Source organism: Ambystoma mexicanum, chromosome 6q (genome assembly GCF_040938575.1).
Source record: "Ambystoma mexicanum isolate Mex_15411 chromosome 6q, UKY_AmexF1_1, whole genome shotgun sequence".
NCBI classification, from domain to species: Eukaryota; Metazoa; Chordata; class Amphibia; order Caudata; family Ambystomatidae; genus Ambystoma; species Ambystoma mexicanum.
In genome coordinates this window covers 858,328,581-858,352,959 of record NC_090937.1, presented here as the reverse complement: position 1 = coordinate 858,352,959, position 24,379 = coordinate 858,328,581, and positions in this window count along the sequence as shown.

Sequence of the window (24,379 nt, the reverse complement as noted above, 5' to 3'; positions counted from 1 at the left end):
CATCCCCCTCCACATGGGATACCCCAGCCCCCATCACCCGTGAACCCAACCTGCAGGCATCCCCCTCCACATGGGTTACCCCCACCACAACCCCCATGGCCCCACCCTGCAGGCATCGCCCTCCAGACGGGATACCCCAGCCCCCATCACCCGTGACCCCAACCTGCAGGCAGCCCCCTCCACATGGGACACTCCAGCCCGCATCACACATAACCCCACCCTGCAGGCATCCCCCTCCACATGGGATACCCCAGCCCCCATCACCCGTGACCCCACCCTACAGGCATCCCCCTCCACATGGGATACCCCAGCCCCCATCACCCGTGAACCCAACCTGCAGGCATCCCCCTCCACATGGGTTACCCCCACCACAACCCCCATGGCCCCACCCTGCAGGCATCGCCCTCCAGACGGGATACCCCAGCCCCCATCACCCGTGACCCCAACCTGCAGGCAGACCCTTCCACATGGGATACCCCAGCCCCCATCTCCCGTGAACCCACCCTGCAGGGCGCCCCATCCACATGGTATACCCCAGCCCCCATCACCCATGACACCACCCTGTAGGGATCTCCCTCCACATGGGATACCCCAGAACCCATCCTGCAGGCCTCCCCCTCCACATGAGATACACCAGCCCCCATCACCTGTGACCCCATCCTGCAAGCATCCCCCTCCACATGGAATACCCCATCCCCATCATCCGTGAACCCATCATTGCAGGCATCCAACTCCACATGGGATACCCCAGCCCCCATCACCCGTGACCCCATCCTGCAGGCAGCTCCCTCCACATGGGATACCTCAGCTCCATCACCCGTGACCCCACCCTGCAGGCATCCCCCTCCACATGAGATACACCAGGCTCCATCACCTGTGACCCCACCCTGCAGGCAGCACCCTCCACATGGGACACCCCAGCCCGCATCACCCATAACCCCAGACTGCAGGCATCCCCCTCCACATGGGATATCCCAGCGTCCATCACCTGTGACCCCACCCTGCAGGCATCCCCCTCCACATGGGAAACCCCCACCCCATCACCCGTGGCCCCACCCTGCCGGCATCCCCCTCCACATGGGATACCCCAGCCCCATCACCCGTGACCCCAGCCTGCAGGCATCCCCCTCCATATGGGATACCCCAGCCCCCATCATCCGTGAACCCACCATTGCAGGCATCCAACTCCACATGGGATACACCAGCCCCCATCACCCGTGACCCCATCCTGCAGGCAGCTCCCTCCACATGGGATACCCCAGCCCCCATCACCCGTGACCCCCCCTGCAGGCATCCAAATCCACATGGAATACCCCAGCCCCCATCATCCGTGAACCCACCATTGCAGGCATCCAACTCCACATGGGATACCCCAGCCCCCATCATCCGTGGCCCCACCCTGCAGGCATCCCCCTCCACATGGGATACCCCAGCCCCATGACCCGTGACCCCAGCCTGCAGGCATCCCCCTCCATTTGGGATACCCTCCCCCCAGCCCCCATCACCCGTGACCCCACACTGCAGGGCGCCCCATCCACATGGTATACCCCAGCCCCCATCACCCATGACCCCATCCTGCAGGCAGCTCCCTCCACATGGGATACCCCAGAACCCACCCTGCAGGCCTCCCCCTCCACATGAGATACACCAGCCCCCATCACCCTTGACCCCATCCTGCAGGCATCCCCCTCCACATGGAATACCCCATCCCCCATCATCCGTGACCCCATCCTGCAGGCAGCTCCCTCCACATGGGATACCTCAGCCCCATCCCCCGTGACCCCACCCTGCAGGCAACACCCTCCACATGTGATACCCCCACCCCGTCACCCGTGACACCACCCTGCAGGCATCCCCCTCCACATGGGTCACCCTAGCCCCATTACCCGTGACCTCACCCTGCAGGCAGCTCTCTCCACATGGGATACCCCCACCTCAGCCCCCATAACCCGTGACCCCACCCTGCAGGCCGCCCCATCCACATGGGATAACCCAGCCCCATCACCCATGACATCACCCTGCAGGCATCCCCCTCCATAAGAGATACACCAGCCTCCATCACCTGTGACCCCACCCTGCAGGCAGCACACTCCACATGGGACACCCCAGCCCGCATCACTCATAACCCCAGACTGCAGGCATCCCCCTCCACATGGGATATCCCAGCCCCCATCACCTGTGACCCCACCCTGCAGGCATCCCTCTCCACATGAGATACCCCAGCCCCCATCACCTGTGACCCCACCCTGCAGGCATCCCCACCCAAATGGGATACCCTAGCCCCCATAACCCATGACACCACCCTGCAAGCAGCCCACTCCACATGGGATACCCCAGCCCCCATCACCAGTGACCCCACCCTGCAGGCAGCACCCTCCATATGGGATACCCCAGCCCCCATCACCCGTGACCCCAACCTGCAGGCATCCTCCTCCACATGGATTACCCCAGCCCCCATCACCCGTGAACCCACCCTGCAGGCAGCACCCTCCACATGGGATACCCCAGCCCCCATCATCCATGACCCCAACCTGCAGGCATCCCCCTCCACATGGGATAACCCAGCCCCCATCACCTGTGACGCCACCCTGCAGGCATCCCCCTCCACATGGGATACCCCCACCCCGTCACCCGTGACCCCACCCTGCAGGCATCCCCCTCCACATGGTTTACCCCAGCCCCATCACCCGTGACCCCACCCTGCAGGCAGCCCCCTCCACATGGGATACCCCCACCTCAGCCCCCATAACCCGTGACCCCACCCTGCAGGCCGCCCCATCCACATGGGATAACCCAGCCCCATCACACATGACACCACCCTGCAGGCATCCCCCTCCACATGAGATACACCAGCCTCCATCACCTGTGACCCCACCCTGCAGGCAGCACCCTCCACATGGGACACCCCAGCCCGCATCACCCATAACCCCAGACTGCAGGCATCCCCCTCCACATGGGATATCCCAGCCCCCATCACCTGTGACCCCACCCTGCAGGCATCCCCCTCCACATGAGATACCCCAGCCCCCATCACCTGTGACCCCACCCTGCAGGCATCCCCCTCCACATGGGATACCCCAGCCCCCATGACACCACCCTGCAAGCAGCCCACTCCACATGGGATACCCCAGCCCCCATCACCAGTGACCCCACCCTGCAGGCAGCACCCTCCATATGGGATACCCCAGCCCCCATCACCCGTGACCCCAACCTGCAGGCATCCTCCTCCACATGGATTACCCCAGCCCCCATCATCCATGACCCCAACCTGCAGGCATCCCCCTCCACATGGGATATCTCAGCCCCCATCACCCGTGACCCCACCCTGCAGGCATCCCCCTCCACATGGGATACCCAACCCTATCACCCATGATCACACCGTGCAGGCAGCCCCCTCTAAATGGGATGCACAGCCCCCATCACCTGTGACCCCACCCTGCAGGTAGCCCCCTCCACATGGGATACCCCAGCCCCCATCACCCATGACCCCACCCTGCAGGCAGCCCCCTCCACATGGAACAGCCCGGCCCCTATCACCCATGACCCCATCTTGTAGGCTTCCCCCTCCACATGGGATACCCCAGCCCCCATCACCCGTGACCCCATCCTGCAGGCAGCTCCATCCACATGGGATACCCCAGTCCCATCACCTGTGACCCCACCCTGCAGGCATCCCCCTCCACATGGGATGCCCCATCCCCCATCATCCGTGACCCCACCCAGCAGACAGCCCCTTCACATGGGATACCCTGACCCCAGCCCCCATCACCCGTGACCCCATCCTGCAGGCAGCTCCATCCACATGGGATACCCCTGTCCTATCACCCGTGACCCCACCCTGCAGGCATCCCACTCCACATGGGATACCCAGCCCCCATCACCCGTGACCGCAACCTGCAGTTAGCCCCCTCTAAATGGGATGCCCCAGCCCCCATCACCCATGACCCCACCCTGCAGGCAGCCCCCTCCACATGGTACACCCCGGCCCCTATCACCCATGACCCCAACCTGCAGGAAGCTCCCTCCACATGGGATACCCCAGCCGCATCACCCGTGACTCCACCCTGCAGGCATCTCCCTCCACATGGGATACCCCAGCCCCCATCAACCATGACCCCACCCTGCAGGCAGCTCCCTCCACATATGATACCTCAGCCCCCAAAACCTGTGACCCCATCCTGCAGGCAGCTGCATCCACATGGGATACCCCAGTCCCATCACCCGTGACCCCACCCTGCAGGCATCCCCCTCCACATGGGATACCCCAGACCCCATCACCCGTGAGCCCACACTGCAGACAACCCCTTCACATGGGATACCCTGACCCCAGGCCCCATCACATGTGACCCCACCCTGCAGGAAGCTCCCTCCACATGGGATACCCCAGCCGCATCACCCATGACTCCACCCTGCAGGCATCTCCCTCCACATGGGATACCACAGCCCCCATCAACCATGACCCCACCCTGCAGGCAGCTCCCTCCACATGGGATACCCCAGCCCCATGACCCGTGACCCCAGCCTGCAGGCATCCCCCTCCATTTGGGATACCCTCCCCCCAGCCCCCATCACCCGTGGCCCCACCCTGCAGGCATCCCCCTCCACATGGGATACCCCAGCCCCATGACCCGTGACCCCAGCCTGCAGGCATCCCCCTCCATTTGGGATACCCTCCCCCCAGCCCCCATCACCCGTGACCCCACACTGCAGGGCGCCCCATCCACATGGTATACCCCAGCCCCCATCACCCATGACCCCATCCTGCAGGCAGCTCCCTCCACATGGGATACCCCAGAACCCACCCTGCAGGCCTCCCCCTCCACATGAGATACACCAGCCCCCATCACCCGTGACCCCATCCTGCAGGCATCCCCCTCCACATGGAATACCCCATCCCCCATCATCCGTGACCCCATCCTGCAGGCAGCTCCCTCCACATGGGATACCTCAGCCCCATCCCCCGTGACCCCACCCTGCAGGCAACACCCTCCACATGTGATACCCCCACCCCGTCACCCGTGACACCACCCTGCAGGCATCCCCCTCCACATGGGTCACCCTAGCCCCATTACCCGTGACCTCACCCTGCAGGCAGCTCTCTCCACATGGGATACCCCCACCTCAGCCCCCATAACCCGTGACCCCACCCTGCAGGCCGCCCCATCCACATGGGATAACCCAGCCCCATCACCCATGACATCACCCTGCAGGCATCCCCCTCCATAAGAGATACACCAGCCTCCATCACCTGTGACCCCACCCTGCAGGCAGCACACTCCACATGGGACACCCCAGCCCGCATCACTCATAACCCCAGACTGCAGGCATCCCCCTCCACATGGGATATCCCAGCCCCCATCACCTGTGACCCCACCCTGCAGGCATCCCTCTCCACATGAGATACCCCAGCCCCCATCACCTGTGACCCCACCCTGCAGGCATCCCCACCCAAATGGGATACCCTAGCCCCCATAACCCATGACACCACACTGCAAGCAGCCCACTCCACATGGGATACCCCAGCCCCCATCACCAGTGACCCCACCCTGCAGGCAGCACCCTCCATATGGGATACCCCAGCCCCCATCACCCGTGACCCCAACCTGCAGGCATCCTCCTCCACATGGATTACCCCAGCCCCCATCACCCGTGAACCCACCCTGCAGGCAGCACCCTCCACATGGGATACCCCAGCCCCCATCATCCATGACCCCAACCTGCAGGCATCCCCCTCCACATGGGATAACCCAGCCCCCATCACCCGTGACGCCACCCTGCAGGCATCCCCCTCCACATGGGATACCCCCACCCCGTCACCCGTGACCCCACCCTGCAGGCATCCCCCTCCACATGGTTTACCCCAGCCCCATCACCCGTGACCCCACCCTGCAGGCAGCCCCCTCCACATGGGATACCCCCACCTCAGCCCCCATAACCCGTGACCCCACCCTGCAGGCCGCCCCATCCACATGGGATAACCCAGCCCCATCACACATGACACCACCCTGCAGGCATCCCCCTCCACATGAGATACACCAGCCTCCATCACCTGTGACCCCACCCTGCAGGCAGCACCCTCCACATGGGACACCCCAGCCCGCATCACCCATAACCCCAGACTGCAGGCATCCCCCTCCACATGGGATATCCCAGCCCCCATCACCTGTGACCCCACCCTGCAGGCATCCCCCTCCACATGAGATACCCCAGCCCCCATCACCTGTGACCCCACCCTGCAGGCATCCCCCTCCACATGGGATACCCCAGCCCCCATGACACCACCCTGCAAGCAGCCCACTCCACATGGGATACCCCAGCCCCCATCACCAGTGACCCCACCCTGCAGGCAGCACCCTCCATATGGGATACCCCAGCCCCCATCACCCGTGACCCCAACCTGCAGGCATCCTCCTCCACATGGATTACCCCAGCCCCCATCATCCATGACCCCAACCTGCAGGCATCCCCCTCCACATGGGATATCTCAGCCCCCATCACCCGTGACCCCACCCTGCAGGCATCCCCCTCCACATGGGATACCCAACCCTATCACCCATGATCACACCGTGCAGGCAGCCCCCTCTAAATGGGATGCACAGCCCCCATCACCTGTGACCCCACCCTGCAGGTAGCCCCCTCCACATGGGATACCCCAGCCCCCATCACCCATGACCCCACCCTGCAGGCAGCCCCCTCCACATGGAACAGCCCGGCCCCTATCACCCATGACCCCATCTTGTAGGCTTCCCCCTCCACATGGGATACCCCAGCCCCCATCACCCGTGACCCCATCCTGCAGGCAGCTCCATCCACATGGGATACCCCAGTCCCATCACCTGTGACCCCACCCTGCAGGCATCCCCCTCCACATGGGATGCCCCATCCCCCATCATCCGTGACCCCACCCAGCAGACAGCCCCTTCACATGGGATACCCTGACCCCAGCCCCCATCACCCGTGACCCCATCCTGCAGGCAGCTCCATCCACATGGGATACCCCTGTCCTATCACCCGTGACCCCACCCTGCAGGCATCCCACTCCACATGGGATACCCAGCCCCCATCACCCGTGACCGCAACCTGCAGTTAGCCCCCTCTAAATGGGATGCCCCAGCCCCCATCACCCATGACCCCACCCTGCAGGCAGCCCCCTCCACATGGTACACCCCGGCCCCTATCACCCATGACCCCAACCTGCAGGAAGCTCCCTCCACATGGGATACCCCAGCCGCATCACCCGTGACTCCACCCTGCAGGCATCTCCCTCCACATGGGATACCCCAGCCCCCATCAACCATGACCCCACCCTGCAGGCAGCTCCCTCCACATATGATACCTCAGCCCCCAAAACCTGTGACCCCATCCTGCAGGCAGCTCCATCCACATGGGATACCCCAGTCCCATCACCCGTGACCCCACCCTGCAGGCATCCCCCTCCACATGGGATACCCCAGCCCCCATCACCCGTGAGCCCACACTGCAGACAACCCCTTCACATGGGATACCCTGACCCCAGGCCCCATCACCCGTGACCTAACCCTGCAAGCAGCCCCTTCCACATGGGATACCCCAGCCCCCATCACCCATGAACCCACCTTGCAGGCATTGCCCTCCACATGGGATACCCCAACCCCCATCACCCATGTCACCACCCTGCAGGCATACCCCTCCACATGGGATACCCCTGCCCCATCACCCGTGACCCCACCCTGCAGACAGCCCCCTCTAAATGGGATAGCACAGCCGCATCACCCGTGACCCCACCCTGCTGGCAGCTCCCTCCACATTGAATAACCCAGCCGTCATCACCTGTGACCCCTCCCTGCAGGCAGCCCCCTCCACATGGGACACCCCAGCCCCCATCGCCCATGACCCCACCCTGAAGGCATCCCCCTCCACATGGGATACCCCCACCCCATCACCCGTGACCCCACCCTGCAGGCATCCCCCTCCACATGGGATACCCCAGCCCCCATCACCCGTGACCCCATCGTGCAGGCAGCTCCCTCCACATGGGATACCCCAGCCCCCATCACCCGTGACCCCCCCTGCAGGCATCCCCCTCCACATGGAATACCCCAGCCCCATCATCCGTGAACCCATCATTGCAGGCATCCAACTCCACATGGGATAGCCCAGCCCCCATCACCCGTGACCCCATCCTGCAGGCAGCTCCCTCCACATGGGATACCCCAGCCCCATCACCCGTGACCCCACCCTGGAGGAATCGCCCTCCACATGGGATACCCCCACCCCGTCACCCGTGACCCCACCCTGCAGGCATCCCAATACAACATGGGTTACCCCAGCCCCATCACCCGTGACCCCACCCTGCAGGCCGCCCCATCCACATGGGATACCCCAGCCCCATCACCCATGACACCACCCTGCAGGCATCTCCCTCCACATGAGATACATCAGCCTCCATCACCTGTGACCCCACCCTGCAGGCAGCCCCCTCCACATGGGACACCCCAGCCCACATCACCCATAACCCAAGACTGCAGGCATCCCCCTCCACATGGGATACCCCAGCCCCCATCACCTGTGAACCCACCCTGCAGGCATCCCCCTCTCCATGAGATACCCCAGCCCCCATCACCCGTGACCCCATCCTGCAGGCAGCTCCCTCCACATGGGATACCCCAGCCCCATCACCCGTGACCCCACCCTGCAGGCATCCCCATCCAAATGGGATACCCCAGCCCCCATCACCCATAGCCCACCCTGCAGACAGCCCCCTCCACATGGGATACCCCCACCCCAGCCCCCATCACCCATGACCCCCCCTGCAGGCATCGCCCTCCACATGGGATACCCCAGCCACCATCACCTGTGCCCTAACCCTGCAGGCTGCCGCTTCCACATGACCCCATCACCCGTGACCCCACCCTGCAGGCAGCCCCCTCCACATGGGTTACCCCCACCCCAGCCCCCATCACCCGTGACCCCACCCTGCAGGTCGCCCCATCCACATGGGATATCCCCACCCCAGCCCCCATCACCCATGACACCTCCCTGCAATCTTCCCCTTCCACATGAGATACACCAGCCTCCATCACCTGTGACCCCACCCTGCAGGCATCCCCCTCCACATGGGACACCCCAGCCCGCATCACCCATGACCCCAGACTGCGGGCATCCCCCTCCACATGGGATACCCCAGCCCCCATCACCTGTGAACCCACCCTGCAGGCATCCCCCTCCACATGAGATACCCTAGCCCCCATCACCCGTGCCCCTCCCTGCAGGCATCCCCCTCCACATGGGATACCCCAGCCCCCATAACCCATGACAGCACCCTGCAAGCAGCCCACTCCACATGGGATACCCCAGCCCCCATCACCAGTGACCCCACCCTGCAGGCAGCACCGTCCACATGGGATACCCCAGCCCCCATCACCCGTGACCCCAACCTGCAGACATCCTCCTCCACATGGGATGCCCCAGCCCCCATCACCCATGACCCCAACCTGCAGGCATCCCATTCCACATGGGATACCCCAGTCCCCATCACCCGTGACCCCACCCTGCAGGCATCCCCCTCCACATGGGATACCCCAGCCCTATCACCCGTGACCCCACCCTGCAGGCAGCCCCCTCTAAATTGGATGCCCAGCCCCCATCACCTGTGAACCCACCCTGCAGGTAGCCCCCTCCACATGGGACAGCCCGGCCCCTATCACCCATGACCCCATCTTGCAGGCATCCCCCTCCACATGGGATACCCCAGACCCCATCACCCGTGAACCCACCATTGCAGGCATCCAACTCCACATGGGATACCCCAGCCCCCATCACCCGTGACCCCATCCTGCAGGCAGCTCCCTCCACATGGGAAACCCCAACCCCCATCACCCATGACCCCACCCTGCAGACAGCCCCCTCTAAATGGGATAGCACAGCCCCCATCACCCGTGACCCCACCCTGCAGGCAGCTCCTTCCACATGGGATACCCCAGCCCTCATCACCTGTCACCCCTCCCTGCAGGCAGCCCCCTCCACATGGGACACCCCAGCCCCCATTGCCCATGATCCCACCCTGCAGGCAGCCCCCTCCACATGGGATACCCCCACCCTATCACCCGTGACCCCACCCAGCAGGCATCCCCCTCCACATGGGATACCCCAGCCCCCATCACCCATGACCCCACCCTGCAGGCATCCCCCTCCACATGGGATACCCCAGCCCCATCACCCGTGACCCCACCCTGCAAACAGCCCCCTCTAAATGGGATAGCACAGCCCCATCACCCGTGACCCCACCCTGCAGGCAGCTCTCTCCACATGGGATACCCCAGCCCTTATCATCTGTGACCCCTCCCTGCAGGCAGCCCCCTCCACATGGGACACCCCAGACCCCATCGTCCATGACCCCACCCTGCAGGCAGCCCCCTTCACATGGGATACCCCCACCACATCACCCGTGACCCTACCCTGCAGACATCCTCCTCCACATGGGATACCCCAGCCCCCATCACCCGTTACCCCACCCTGCAGACATCCCCCTCCACAGGGGATACCCCAGCCCCCATCACCTGTGACCCCCACCCTGCAAGCAGCTCCCTGCACATGGGATACCCCAGCCCTCATCACCTGTGACCCCTCCCTGCAGGCAGTCCCCTCCACATGGGACCCCTCAGCACCCATCGCCCATGACCCCACCCTGCAGGCAGCCCCCTCCACATGGGATACCCCAGCCCCATCACCCGTGACCCCACCCTGCAGGCATCCCCCTCCACATGGAATTCCCCAGCCCTCATCACCCATAACGCCACCCTGCAGGCATCCCCCTCCACATGGGATACCCTAGCCCCATCACACGTGACTAAACCCTGCAGGCAGCTCCCTCCACATGGGATATCCCAGCCCCCATCATTTGTGACCCCACCCTGCAGGCAGCCCCCTCCACATGGGACACCCCAGCCCCCATCACCCTTGACCCCACACTGCAGGCACTCCCCTCCACATGGGATACTACAGCTCCCATCACCCGTGACCCCACCTTGCAGGCAGCCCTGTCCACATGGGATACACCCACCCCATCACCCGTGACCCCAATCTGCAGCCAGCTCCCTCCACATGGTATACCACAGCCCCCATCACCTGTGACCCAAACCTGCAGGCAGCCCCCTCCAAATGGGATACCCCCACCCCATCACCCGTGACCCCACCCTGCAGGCAGCCCCCTCCAGATGGGACATCACCTGCATGCTGTACCCTGACATAGTGACACATCACCAGTCCATCGTTTGTGTGTCGTGCACCTTGACTGCCGTGTTGTGACACCACCCAGATTATCCACCGGAACATGTATCCTGCAAAACAAAATGAACGCATTCACCTGGGCAACATCCATGAGTGTGGCAGCTGCTCAAACATACTTGCTGTCCGCAACCATCTCCCAACATACACATGCCACAAGTTAATGTTAAAGTGAGGCCCATGTGACAATGTCATGTTATCAATCACCAGGGACAAATAGTACTACAATGACGGAATAAAAACCACCCTCAATGTGTGCCACATGAACAAACACTTACCAGGTGTCTCACAGCCTGAGCCTCAATGAGCTGCTATTTCTAGAAGAGATTTCCTAATAAACACATCACTGTTTCGCCCATGTGTGAAGGACATGGCAATGAAAGAGATGCATTGGTCAGCCGATGTGTAAATACAAAGAAATGCCAATATTGTATCCCAGTGCCAGTGACGAACACCAGAGGTAATGATAACTGTTCAAACACATGATGGTAAGGGGGAAAGCAGTACATGTGTGTTACACAGCATCAAGCAAGTCATGTGCCAATATCCTGAACATGTAACACTCCCACAGTTACCCCACCTACCTCCCTCACATACACAGGGCTAATACACGGCGATGCTGCACATGTGAAAGTAAATGCCATTTGACCGTGCACACCCAAAGTCCCACTTCACCCACCACCACCGGTCAGCCACATGTGTATACTCACCCCGCAAATAAACCCCAAACATTACACATGCATGTAAGGAACTACACACATGACTAACAATGGTCAGAATCAGGGCTACTAAATGGACTCCCAAACCGGCACACTGCAAAAATAACTGGACAAACAATGAGCGTGAGAGAAACAAATAAATATATTTAACAGTTGTATTACCTGCATACAGACTGTAAATCAAATTTCCAAATATGTCCATGTAAAAATTAGGAATATAAAAATTTTCATGTGTATAAAAAATATGTACAATACAATACAATTAAAATTCCATTACCACATGGTGAACAGATCCCTAAAACACACACTAAAAAACTATGTACAAAATAAACAACGTGGATAGTCCAGAGTCCACTCCAAATAAAACATAAATAAAAGGAAACCTGCACATAAATATGTACAAATAAATGGAGTAATGTCCAAAACCAAAGCTCCAAATAATACATAAAATCAACGGAAACTTACAACTAAAACACTATGTACACAGGCAGCGTGCTTGTCCTACTTGTCACCAATCTCACTCAATGTCTGGGCCAGGGGATCATCGATCACGGCGTCCACTTCCCCCACTTCTCTGTTGTCTCTTTGAGGGCTTTCAGGGCCACCAGCATGGACCTCTCCATCCCCTCCCACTCCCTGAAAGTATCCTTGAGGATGGCAGCCCGCCTCATTGCCCGACGCATGGAAATCTCTGCCCTGGCCATGGTGACTCTCGCCTCCAGAACCCGCTGCCTCTCTGCCCCAATTTGCTGCCCGTATTGCATGAACACAGAAGACACCCTCGATCTGAGGTCCACATTTGCTTCCTGCCTGATGCCGGATACCTGACCCCGTGGGATGGTATGCCCTGAGTACAGAAGCCTCCTCCTCAGAGCATGCTGCTGCCAAAGAGCCAGGTGCCTGCTTTGTGTAGACACCCTCTGGGCTGATGACATTAGCCGAGGGTGCCTGCTCTCACTCCATTGCCATTCCTCCTGTTGTAGCCTGGTTCGCATGGTGACCACCTCAGCTGATCCACTGTCGACTCCCAACTCATGCAGGGATATTCTGTCCACCAAACAGGCCAACATGGGTAGGACTGGTGCACAGAGGGCCCAGGTGGTATCTGGGCCGGAAGGCGCCGTGGAGTACGACTGGCACACAGAGGAGGAAGACGAGGAGCTGGTTGCAATAGTGGCCAGCCAACGTAGCACAGTCGAGACCAGGAATGCTGCTAGCCAGTTCAGGAGATGCCAGACATCATTGTGATGATGTGCTAGCAGGTGAGTGCAAACCTGCACATCATCACAAATGACTCTGGTATGCTTCCCAATACCGACTACCAGGGGTACCACTCTGTCCCGAATGGCAACATCCGTAGGCATTGGGTGTCGGTCTTGGTTGTAACATTCGGCACCTGTGGATGGGTCCTACCTGGGGCATGCCGGCAGGTGCATACTGCCGCAGGCGCCGTCCCAAGGACAGGATTTAGCACAGGCTTCTCCACGTGACCTGCACAGCCTCATGCCCCTGGGTCAGTACTTATGCAGTCACACCCACCTTAACACCCCCGCCTGACCCCATGGACTGGGTTACTACGGCCCCCTCTTGCTCCTCCTCCCCGCTGACCTGGATGCCTCACGAGCGTCTTCCACAGTGGATGGCCCCTGTGTTTGCTCACCTGTCCCCCCTGCTGCCGAGGAGTCCATGTCCACCTTCGCCCTCTTGGACTTCCCCTCAGCAGTTTTGGCCGGTGGTCCATGGCGGCTCAGCCTTCTCGCTCACCAATAATGTTGACTCCAGGGAGCGTGGCTGGGTCTTGCGCTGATGCCTGGTGGTGGCATCCCTGCTGCCTTGCTCCACGGCACCGTCTCCGCCCTCTTCTTCCAACGCAACTGCAAATAAGGGGACATAGAACACAAACATCAGGGTACTGCACTGATGTGTGCTTGGCACCAAATATCTTTGCATGCAGTACACTGCTAAAGGGTACAACCATCATCACCCTCCACACCACACAGGTACATGCAATGTAAATACATACACATACATGTCTGTCCTTCACAGTAGACAATCACATCCGGGGACATGGCATTGTCACAATCTATCAATTGCACACGCTACACACACATGCATCATGTGCTCATACACATGTCATGCACACACATCACCTGAGAGTCCTCAAGCAGTGCACAGAGCAATCACAACAGAGTCCCCATAACAACAATCACGTAACATGACTAGGTCACACATTGAAATGCACCTGTTACACCCATCCAGGAGTGATGGCCAGTCACACATTCACATCCTAGACACATTTATTTACATGAACACCATGCATTCACATAAGGTTGACAACACCACCTCATCTGTCACACTTCTCACATGGGCACGACTCAGATAAACGCAACAAACCATGTGCATGTTGTGCAATGCAGCAGTACAACACACAATGCAAAAGTAAGGTCATTGAAATCACACATGGTTCCCTCAACACATGTAGAGCACTGTCTGGGACATGCAAACAGACATCCGTACAAGAGGCATACTTGCTGTAAGCCCAAGGTGCACACTCCCACCATACATTGATATGCTCTTGCACGGTGGAGGCCAGCAACACATGGACACTCACCTGCTGACTACAGACGTTGCAGCAAATCTTTGACATGGGTGTGCAGCGCTGGGTAGAACTTCTCCAGAACCCGCATGTCAGTGGTGTTCACCTGGTCCCTGTGCCCCCCTTGGTTGGCACCAGTATAGAGGAAGAACCGGGCCTTGCTGTGGGTCCTGGATTTCAGGTCCTCCCAGCACTTGTGCATGTGGTGGTAGTCATGGGATGCCAATGCCTCCACGTTGATGGCATTCAAAATCCGTTCCCAGATCCGCTTCTGTCCTTCCTTGCCAACTTGCGTTGGGGTGTTGAAGGGGGCATCATAATGCCCCAGGACATGCTCCACCAGGATGTCAACTTCCCTGTCAGTGAAGTTGACAGCTCTGCCTCGCTGCCGTGGGGTTTGCTACTCACCTCAAATGATGTTGGTTGAGACATGACAACTCTCGAGGCAGGTGTGGGTGGGCAGGATGGTCCTGGGGCTGGGCTGTGGAGCGGTGGTGATGGAATGGCACATTGGGAGTCTTCGGAATCAGCTGATGTGGTCACAGGGCCAAGGACAGGAGCACTGACAATGGCTAGAAAGCAGGCACTCAAATTGCAGGGAAGGTGGGCAACAGGTACACAGAGTGGGCAGGCAGCAGCAGATGGCTCGTAGGAGGCAGCTCAGAGCACTGGGATGCAGGTAAAAAGGCTTGTAGGCAGGAGCATGGGTCTTCCGTGTGTCTTGTGTGGGCAGCCGGAAACAGAGTGAATGTTACTGTGTGTGTTTGAAAACAGTGCATACACGTGAAATCAAAGGCAAGGGCCCCATCGCGTAAGTTACGGGACACGCGCTGGGCATTGGTGTTCAGATTGGGGATAAAGGAGTGCGTAAGAGAGAATTAAACCGCCCATGTGAATTGGAGTGGACGGATCAGCGGACTTGGAGATTTTTGGGTGCAACGCAATTTGTTCACTACTGTGACAGCGCAAACTTCTTATTTTGGTGGTGGATTTGCCTCTGCACACACGCGTTTGTCCTTTTCTTTTTTTCTGAGGCTAATGGTGAGTCACGTACGCATTATTCATACTCTGGGTGCCCCTGTGTCCCCATTAATAACATTACAGTAGCTTTCCTGGGCTTTGCATACACATTTTTTGTGTTGCTGGGTGCCACAGCGTATCGCGTCCATGCATTTTTGATATTTGGGGTGCCTGTACATTGTGCGTCCCATTCATATTTTCAGGGGTAATATTGAGCCTTGCTGGACCACACTAGTATGTTTTACATCACGTACCCTGCCGCCTAACTCTGATTGCCCAGGACAATTGCCTTGTGTACCTCCCATTGTACAAATCCATCTGTACCATGAGTGGGGAGGCCACAAGCAGGAGAGGTGGCAGAGGTGGCCGGGGTCGGGCTCGTGCAGAGAGCTGTCATGATGCCTACCTCCAAGGAGCCAGGTCCGACCCAGCAACCCCAGAGGCAGGCATCATTTCCCCCAGGGGAGTGCCGGCGGGCCCAAGCTGGGGCCCTTTGGACGCAGTCCTGGCGCCTTAGGCGCCAGGCTCATGTTGGACCCCTGTCCTGGCGCCTTAGGCGCCAGGCTCATAAAGCTAGACATGTGTTCAAGTGTTTTAATGTGCACTTACCTGATGCAGACCATGCTGCTACATCCAGGCCCTCTTGAGGCCTGAATGGAACTACTTTACCTGTGGGACTACTTTCCACCCGGGTGTGGTCGGGGAAGGATACATACCTGATCGGTGGAAGGATACACACTGGGAACTTCTTCCAAAGCTATTTAAACCACACCCGATCAGCAACTCACGCTTCGCGTTGTTCTGCTCCTCGCAGCTGGACGCTCACCGTGTCAGCTCCTGCATCTGGACCTCAGCCACGCCTGTCAGTATCCTGGGTCACCTGCAAAGGGAGACAAAAGACCTTACCTGCTAAATCAGCACCACAGAGACATCACACCGACGATCCTGAAAAGGAAGACATCATTTTAAAAGCATTTCGCTACGATCGCTGCAGCGCTGCATTTCACTCACCTATCCTGGACTCCTCCATCTTCAGCAGCGATCATCCGGATCCACAGCCACTTCCCAGAGCCTAGAGAGAAAAAGACAAGAACAAGGTGAGAGAAGGAAAGGAATAGGAAAAGCTCAGTTTCCTTCTAAGACTTACCTGTTGGGTCATTCCCATTTCATTTCGGGTCTTGGCGCTTCCAGGCATTTTCCGGACCCCGGCCCCTATGGGGAAAAAAGACAAAGACATTGAATGAGCGAATGCAAAAACATTACCCGAGCGCTCATCCGGAACTTACCTGTCATTTACTGGAACTGCATGTTTCACTTCGGGTCGGCGCCATATCTCCGGCATTCTGCAACAAGACAATGAACATTATTTTTAAGCTTGGACTTTAGAACTTGCAGCAGAACTTTTACAGCGCCTTACCTGAATAGTCAAGCTTACCTGAACTCCCATCAATCCTCAATCCAGTGAAGTAACTGGGTTTCAACGCGCCCCTGCATCAGAAGCAGGATGGAGAGCACATCCTTCTTGACCCTAAGGTGAGACTTCACAGGGAATCGTGGAAGGGTATCGTGGAGGGCTGGAGGAGAGTGGGAGGCTTGAGCATAACTCGGTCAGTAGGTAATACTCCCTTTTCACGCACAGGGGAATATTCCTGCAAGCCAGAGAAGCCAGAGTAGAGGGGCCCTTCCTGTCCATCTTCAGGGACCGGCACTTCACCATTGAAGAAGCACCAGCACTCGAAGCCAGACCTGCGCCTCAGTGGAAATCAGGTGAGCGTTACAGAACGCGAAATCTACCCACAATTTCCCACCCGGGCGCTATGGAGACTTCCGAGACTGACCAGCTGGCCCAGCTTTTGGGGGAATTGCGGGCAGAGGTGCACTCAGCCCGCCAGGAGACTAACGCTCTCAAAAGAGAACTGATCCTATCCAAGGAAAGAACAGATGACCTAGCCAAAAGGTTATTACAGGCCCAGGCAGGGCACACTCCTTTACCTAATTCCGGAGACATTTCCACATCAATGGGTTTGAATAACCCGGTACAAATCAATCTACCTGGACACATGCCTTTGGCCCCGCCTGAACGTTTTGCGGGGGATCCCAAGAAATATGCCGTCTTTATGAACCAATGTCGTTCACACTTTCTATGCAGACCCGGAGCCTTCCCTAACGACCAGACCAAGGTAGCCTTTATACTATCTTACCTCAGTGGCAGTGCTGCCGATTGGTCTATTCCATTGGTAAATCAAGATGATCCCATTCTCCAGAATTTTCAGGGCTTCCAGGCCAGCATGGAAAGATTGTTCGCTCGACACTTTCAAGGACAGGCCCTTGATAACGAACTGCTATCCTTACGACAAGGTAATCAGGATCTTCTGTCCTACATTGCCACCTTTAACAGACTAGTTGTGGAAACTGGATGGCCAGAAAACAAAAGGATCACATTGTTTCATCGAGGCCTGCGCGGAGAGCTTAAGGATGTTCTAGCTCAGATAGTAAACCCACCCCAGGTCTGCACTGACTACATTGACTTGGTGGTTCAACTTGATCACAGACTTCAAAACAGAAAAGCAGATCGGTTCAAGCACGAAACCCGAATACCGATCAAAACCCACGCTAACTCCAAGATTACCAACTTATCCGAACCTATGCAAATCGGTGGTGTTAAAGGACCATTAACGCAGAAAGAACGAGAGAGAAGGCGGCAAATGCAACTTTGTCTGTATTGTGGGACTTCCGGTCACTTTCTTCGAAATTGTCCAGTTAATCCACCTAAGAAGGTGGTTGGAGCTACTGATAACGAACTATTGACACCTGATTCGGGAAACGACCTAGCCCGACAAGCGTAGGGGTCCGCTTGCCGAGCTTGAAAACAAACTCTTTGAGCTCGCATTTTGTCATGCCAATGGTGCTCGTGGACCCAAACAGCCTCAGCAGTTGCATGCTATAAAAGCATACATTGACAGTGGAGCTATTGGAAATTACATAGACCGTGAATTGGCTTCCAGGATTAAGCTTCCTCTCCGCCCGAAAGTAACCCAAGATGTCATTACTACAGTAGATGGAACCGAAATAGCCTCAGGGCCTGTAATGCATTCCACTGTTGAAGTGACACTGGTGGGTCAGGACGGTCATCGGGAAGCAATCGTGTTTGATGTGATCAAGGCCCCACAATTTCAAGTAATTCTTGGAATTCCTTGGTTAGAAACACATAATCCCAGAATTGACTGGCGAGCAAAGAAGATAAAGTTTTCCTGATTGTGAACCAACTTGTTATCCAAGAAATCCAGCTATGGGTCTAGCCTCAGCAACTTCCACCCCTGTACAGTTACCGTCAGAATACCAAGAATTCCAAGACGTTTTTCAGAAAGAACAGGCTAACACGTTACCTCCCCATCGGTCTTATGATTGCCAAATCGATCTGGTACCCAATGCTCAACTACCTTGTAGTAGGATTTATGCTCTTACGGAACCTGAGAACCTGCATTTGCATCAGTATTTAGATCAATACCTAGCCAATGGTTTTATTCGCCCGTCCAAGTCTCCTGTCTCTTCAGCTCTGTTCTTCGTGCCGAAAAAAGAGGGCGACCTTAGAACGTGTATAGACTATCGCGCCCTAAATCTAATAATGGTTAAGAATCGTTATCCTCTGCCCTTGATCCCTGAGCTTATCGACCAAGTGAAAGATGCTTGTGTGTACACCAAGTTAGATCTCCGAGGAGCTTATCACCTGGTGCGTATAAAAGAAGGCGACGAATGGAAGACTGCATTCCGCACCAAGTTTGGGCTCTTTGAATATCAGGTGATGCCCTTCGGTTTGTGCAATGCACCTGCCGCCTTTCAGTACTTTATGAATGATGTTCTTCGGGAACTTATCGATGTCTGTGTCATTGTTTACATTGACAACATCCTGGTACACCAGGATGACGACATCCTGGTGTACTCTTCTTCAGAATCGGATCACAGAAAACATGTTAGGGCAGTTCTTGAGAAATTGCGCCAGCACAGACTATTTGCAAAACTCGAAAAATGCGTTTTTCATACCACTGAAGTTGAGTTTCTCGGATTCATCCTGACACCTCAAGGAGTCCGAATGGACTCGCGAAAGGTGGACGCCATCCTCAAATAGCCATCTCCTAGTTCGGTGAAGGGAGTTCAGAGTTTGCTCGGCTTTGCCAATTTCTATCAAAGATTCATCCTGGAATTTTCCCGAACAGTCCAACCCATCACAGCTCTCCTAAAGAAAAACAAACGCTTCGAATGGACTCTTGAGGCCGAACAAGCCTTTCAGGACCTGAAAACCAAATTCACTTCTGCACCTGTGTTGAAGCAACCGCACCCAGATCTCCCGTACATTGTGGAAACCGACGCATCCAGTTCGGCCATGGGAGCTGTTCTGTCGCAAAGAGACCCAAAAACTAACCAACTACACCCAGTGGCCTTTTGGTCCAGAAAATTTTCTCCTCCTGAAATCAACTACGCAATTACCGATAAAGAGTTACTGGCCATCAAATCTGCTTTCAAGGCTTGGCGTCACTACCTTCTCGGGGCAAGACACACCATCACTGTAATTACGGACCACAGAAACTTACAGTATTTAAAGACGGCCAAAGCTCAATCTTCACGACAACTCCGATGGGCTCTATTCTTCGCGGAATTTGATTTTGTAATTACCTATCGTCCTGGCTGCAAGAATGGAAAAGCGGACGCCTTATCCCGGATTGGCATGGAAGAACCTAATTCGAGCTTAGAACCTGTGCCCATCATACCTGAGCAAAGCATCTTAGGCTTAACTTCATTGCAAACTATTGAGGACATCCAAACGCAAGTGAAACAACTTCTAGACTCTTCAACCTTACTGGAATGGAGTCAAAAGGGTGCTCATTATACCGTTAAGGATGACTTACCCTACTTCCAGGAGCGGTTGTTTCTGCCAAGTAAAGAATTGCAAGAACTTGTTATTGCCCATCATCATGAATCTTTAATGGAAGGACACCCTGGTATCACTAAAACGGAGGAAAAAATCAAACGCCACTTCTGGTGGCCTTCTTGAAGAAAAGACATAAAGTCTTTTGTTCTGTCTTGCGGAATTTGCGCCCAAAACAAAGCTCAAAAGAAAAGGCCAGCCGGCCTACTTCAACCCTTGGATATTTCACCGGCACCATGGCACACCCTGTCAATGGACTTTATAACCGACCTGCCTCCTTGTGCTGGTTACAACACAATCCTTGTAATTGTGGACCTATTCTCCAAAATGGCCCACTTTATCCCTTTAAAAGGTCTGCCTTCAGCTTCCACCTTGGCCAAGGAATTCCTGGAGAATATAGTTCGCATACATGGTTTCCCTTCCGTATTAGTCTCGGATCGTGGAAGTCAATTTATCTCCCATTTTTGGAAGAAGTGTTGCCGATTAGCACAAATAGATGTGCGGTTATCCACCAGCCACCACCCCCAGACCGACGGACAAACCGAGAGAACCAATCAGACTCTCAAGCAATATCTTCGGTGCATGTTACACCAATTTGAGTTGAATTGGAAAGACATTCTTTGGATCGCAGAATATGCATACAACAACTCAGTGCATTCTGGAACCGGACAAACCCCTTTTTATACTTTGTATGGCCACCATCCTCGGACCTCTGACCTAGATCCACCTCTGACCCTGGAAATGCCCACAGTAAATCATCTGCATTCCACAATAACCCGAGCCTTCAAAGAAGCTGCAAGTCATTTACAGCAAGCCAAGAAAAAGTATAAAGAAAACGCTGATTTGCACCGAAGTAAAACTCCTCCTTACCAAGTAGGAGACCAGGTATGGCTAGCAACTAAACATTTACCCCTCAAGGGCCAGCGAACCTTCAATCCCAGATTCATAGGACCTTACCCCATCAAGGCTATAATCAACCCAGTGGCCTTTAAACTGGATCTACCGTCCAACATGCGTATTCATCCAGTTTTTCATGCGTCACTTTTGAAGCCAGTACAACCAGGAACCCGATTGTCCAAGCCTCCAGATCCAGTTCAAATTGAAGGGGAATTAGAATTCGAAGTTAAAGACATTTTAGACTCCAAGGTGGTAAAGTCAAAACTCTTCTATTTTGTTGACTGGAAGGGATATGGACCTCAGGAGAGATCGTGGGAGCCTAGTAACCATGTCCACGCACCTCGATTAGTACAAAGGTTTCACCAGAGATTTCCGAACAAGCCAAAACCCCCGGAGCAAAGAACCTTGGGAGGGGCCTTGAGGGGGGGTACTGTCATGATGCCTACCTCCAAAGAGCCAGGTCCGACCCAGCAACCCCAGAGGCAGGCATCATTTCCCCCAGGGGAGTGCCAGCGGGCCCAAGCTGGGGCCCTTTGGACGCAGTCCTGGCGCCTTAGGCGCCAGGCTCATGTTGGACCCCTGTCCTAGCGCCTTAGGCGCCAGGCTCATAAAGCTAGACATGTGTTCAAGTGTTTTAATGTGCACTTACCTGATGCAGACCATGCTGCTACATCCAGGCCCTCTTGAGGCCTGAATGGAACTACTTTACCTGTGGGACTACTTTCCACCCGGGTGTGGTCGGGGAAGGATACATACCTGATCGGTGGAAGGATACACACTGGGAACTTCTTCCAAAGCTATTTAAACCACACCCGATCAGCAACTCACGCTTCGCGTTGTTCTGCTCCTCGCAGCTGGACGCTCACCGTGTCAGCTCCTGCATCTGGACCTCAGCCACGCCTGTCAGTATCCTGGGTCACCTGCAAAGGGAGACAAAAGACCTTACCTGCTAAATCAGCACCACAGAGACATCACACCGACGATCCTGAAAAGGAAGACATCATTTTAAAAGCATTTCGCTACGATCGCTGCAGCGCTGCATTTCACTCACCTATCCTGGACTCCTCCATCTTCAGCAGCGATCATCCGTATCCACAGCCACTTCTCAGAGCCTAGAGAGAAAAAGACAAGAACAAGGTGAGAGAAGGAAAGGAATAGGAAAAGCTCAGTTTCCTTCTAAGACTTACCTGTTGGGTCATTCCCATTTCATTTTGGGTCTTGGCGCTTCCAGGCATTTTCCGGACCCCGGCCCCTATGGGGAAAAAAGACAAAGACATTGAATGAGCGAATGCAAAGACATTACCCGAGCGCTCATCCGGAACTTACCTGTCATTTACTGGAACTGCATGTTTCACTTCGGGTCGGCGCCATATCTCCGGCATTCTGCAACAAGACAATGAACATTATTTTTAAGCTTGGACTTTAGAACTTGCAGCAGAACTTTTACAGCGCCTTACCTGAATATCAAGCTTACCTGAACTCCCATCAATCCTCAATCCAGTGAAGTAACTGGGTTTCAACGCGCCCCTGCATCAGAAGCAGGATGGAGAGCACATCCTTCTTGACCCTAAGGAGAGACTTCACGGGGAATCGTGGAAGGGTATCGTGGAGGGCTGGAGGAGAGTGGGAGGCTTGAGCATAACTCAGTCAGTAGGTAATACTCCCTTTTCACGCACAGGGGAATATTCCTGCAAGCCAGAGAAGCCAGAGTAGAGGGGCCCTCCTTGTCCATCTTCAGGGTCCTGCGCTTCACCATTGAAGAAGCACCAGCACTCGAAGCCAGACCTGCGCCTCCGTGGGAATCAGGTGAGCGTTACAAGAGCTGTGTCCCACCTCAACAGGGTCAGGGAGCTGCAGGTGATGCTGCTGTCCCCAACAAACAGGGTCAGGGAGCTACAGAAGTAGCTGTTGTCCTCCCCCATGTTAGGCAGAATCATATCAGGTACCCTTTGGGAACCCCACACACAATTAAGACTGCAAGTGTCAGTACAATTTCACCTTTGGTACAAGTCTGTACTACACAGTACAGTGGTAGCGATGGCTGAGCATCCAGACTTATATCAAGAGTAAAGTGAGCAGTACAAGAAGTTACACAAAGGACAACCATTACTGTGGTTGAAACAAACACTGGGTCAAGGTTTCTGAGTAAAGGAATATATATTTATTTACACCATCAGTTATAAAACTGTTCACTATTATAAAGCAGCAGAACATCACAATCTTAATACAATCCAACAACACCCAATCAATTCTGGACAAGTTAAGCTAAAAAATGAAGTGTGATCAAAATGGCACTCCAGCAATTTAAAAAGCGGGAGGAAAGACAAGGTTATTTAAAAGCAGAGACACCAATGAGTTATAGGCAGGGCAATCTAGAAAAGGCTGCTACAATGAGGATTCAAGTCAATAGGCCCAGGCCAATGTTAATGGTTCAGAGTCTTTGCAGAGGATCACACAGTTCAGAGTAGTTCGAGGCTAAGTCTTTGCCAAGAGTTCAAAAACGAAGTTGGTCGGAGAAAAAGTTATTCAGAGGAGAAGAGAAGGACAAGCCTTTGGGGTGGTGAAGGATTTCAAGCACTTTCACCGCGGACGGACGGAATGAAGGACCAGATTTGCACAGTTCCTTAAATGGAGAAGAATGCTGTAGCTGAGGCAGTTGTTCCTAGCAGTTCCTGAAGGCTCACGCATCCTGAAGCTTCAGACAAGGTGACGAGAAGGAGGATGTCTGGAGGGTCCTGCACTGCCCAGAGAAGAAGCCAGCAGCAGAGCAAAATGTCAAATAAAAAGTGCGCTCCTTAAAACCCAAACAGGTCCCATTCCCCCTTGCTATCCGGTTCACTGCAGCGATGCACAGCAAATTTGACCAGGAGAGGGAGGCCGGCGTTTGGTGTTTGGCGAGCTGGTTGGTCCCGCCAAGTTCAAGGGGAGAAGACTCTTTGCAGATCTCCTCTGCCGTCG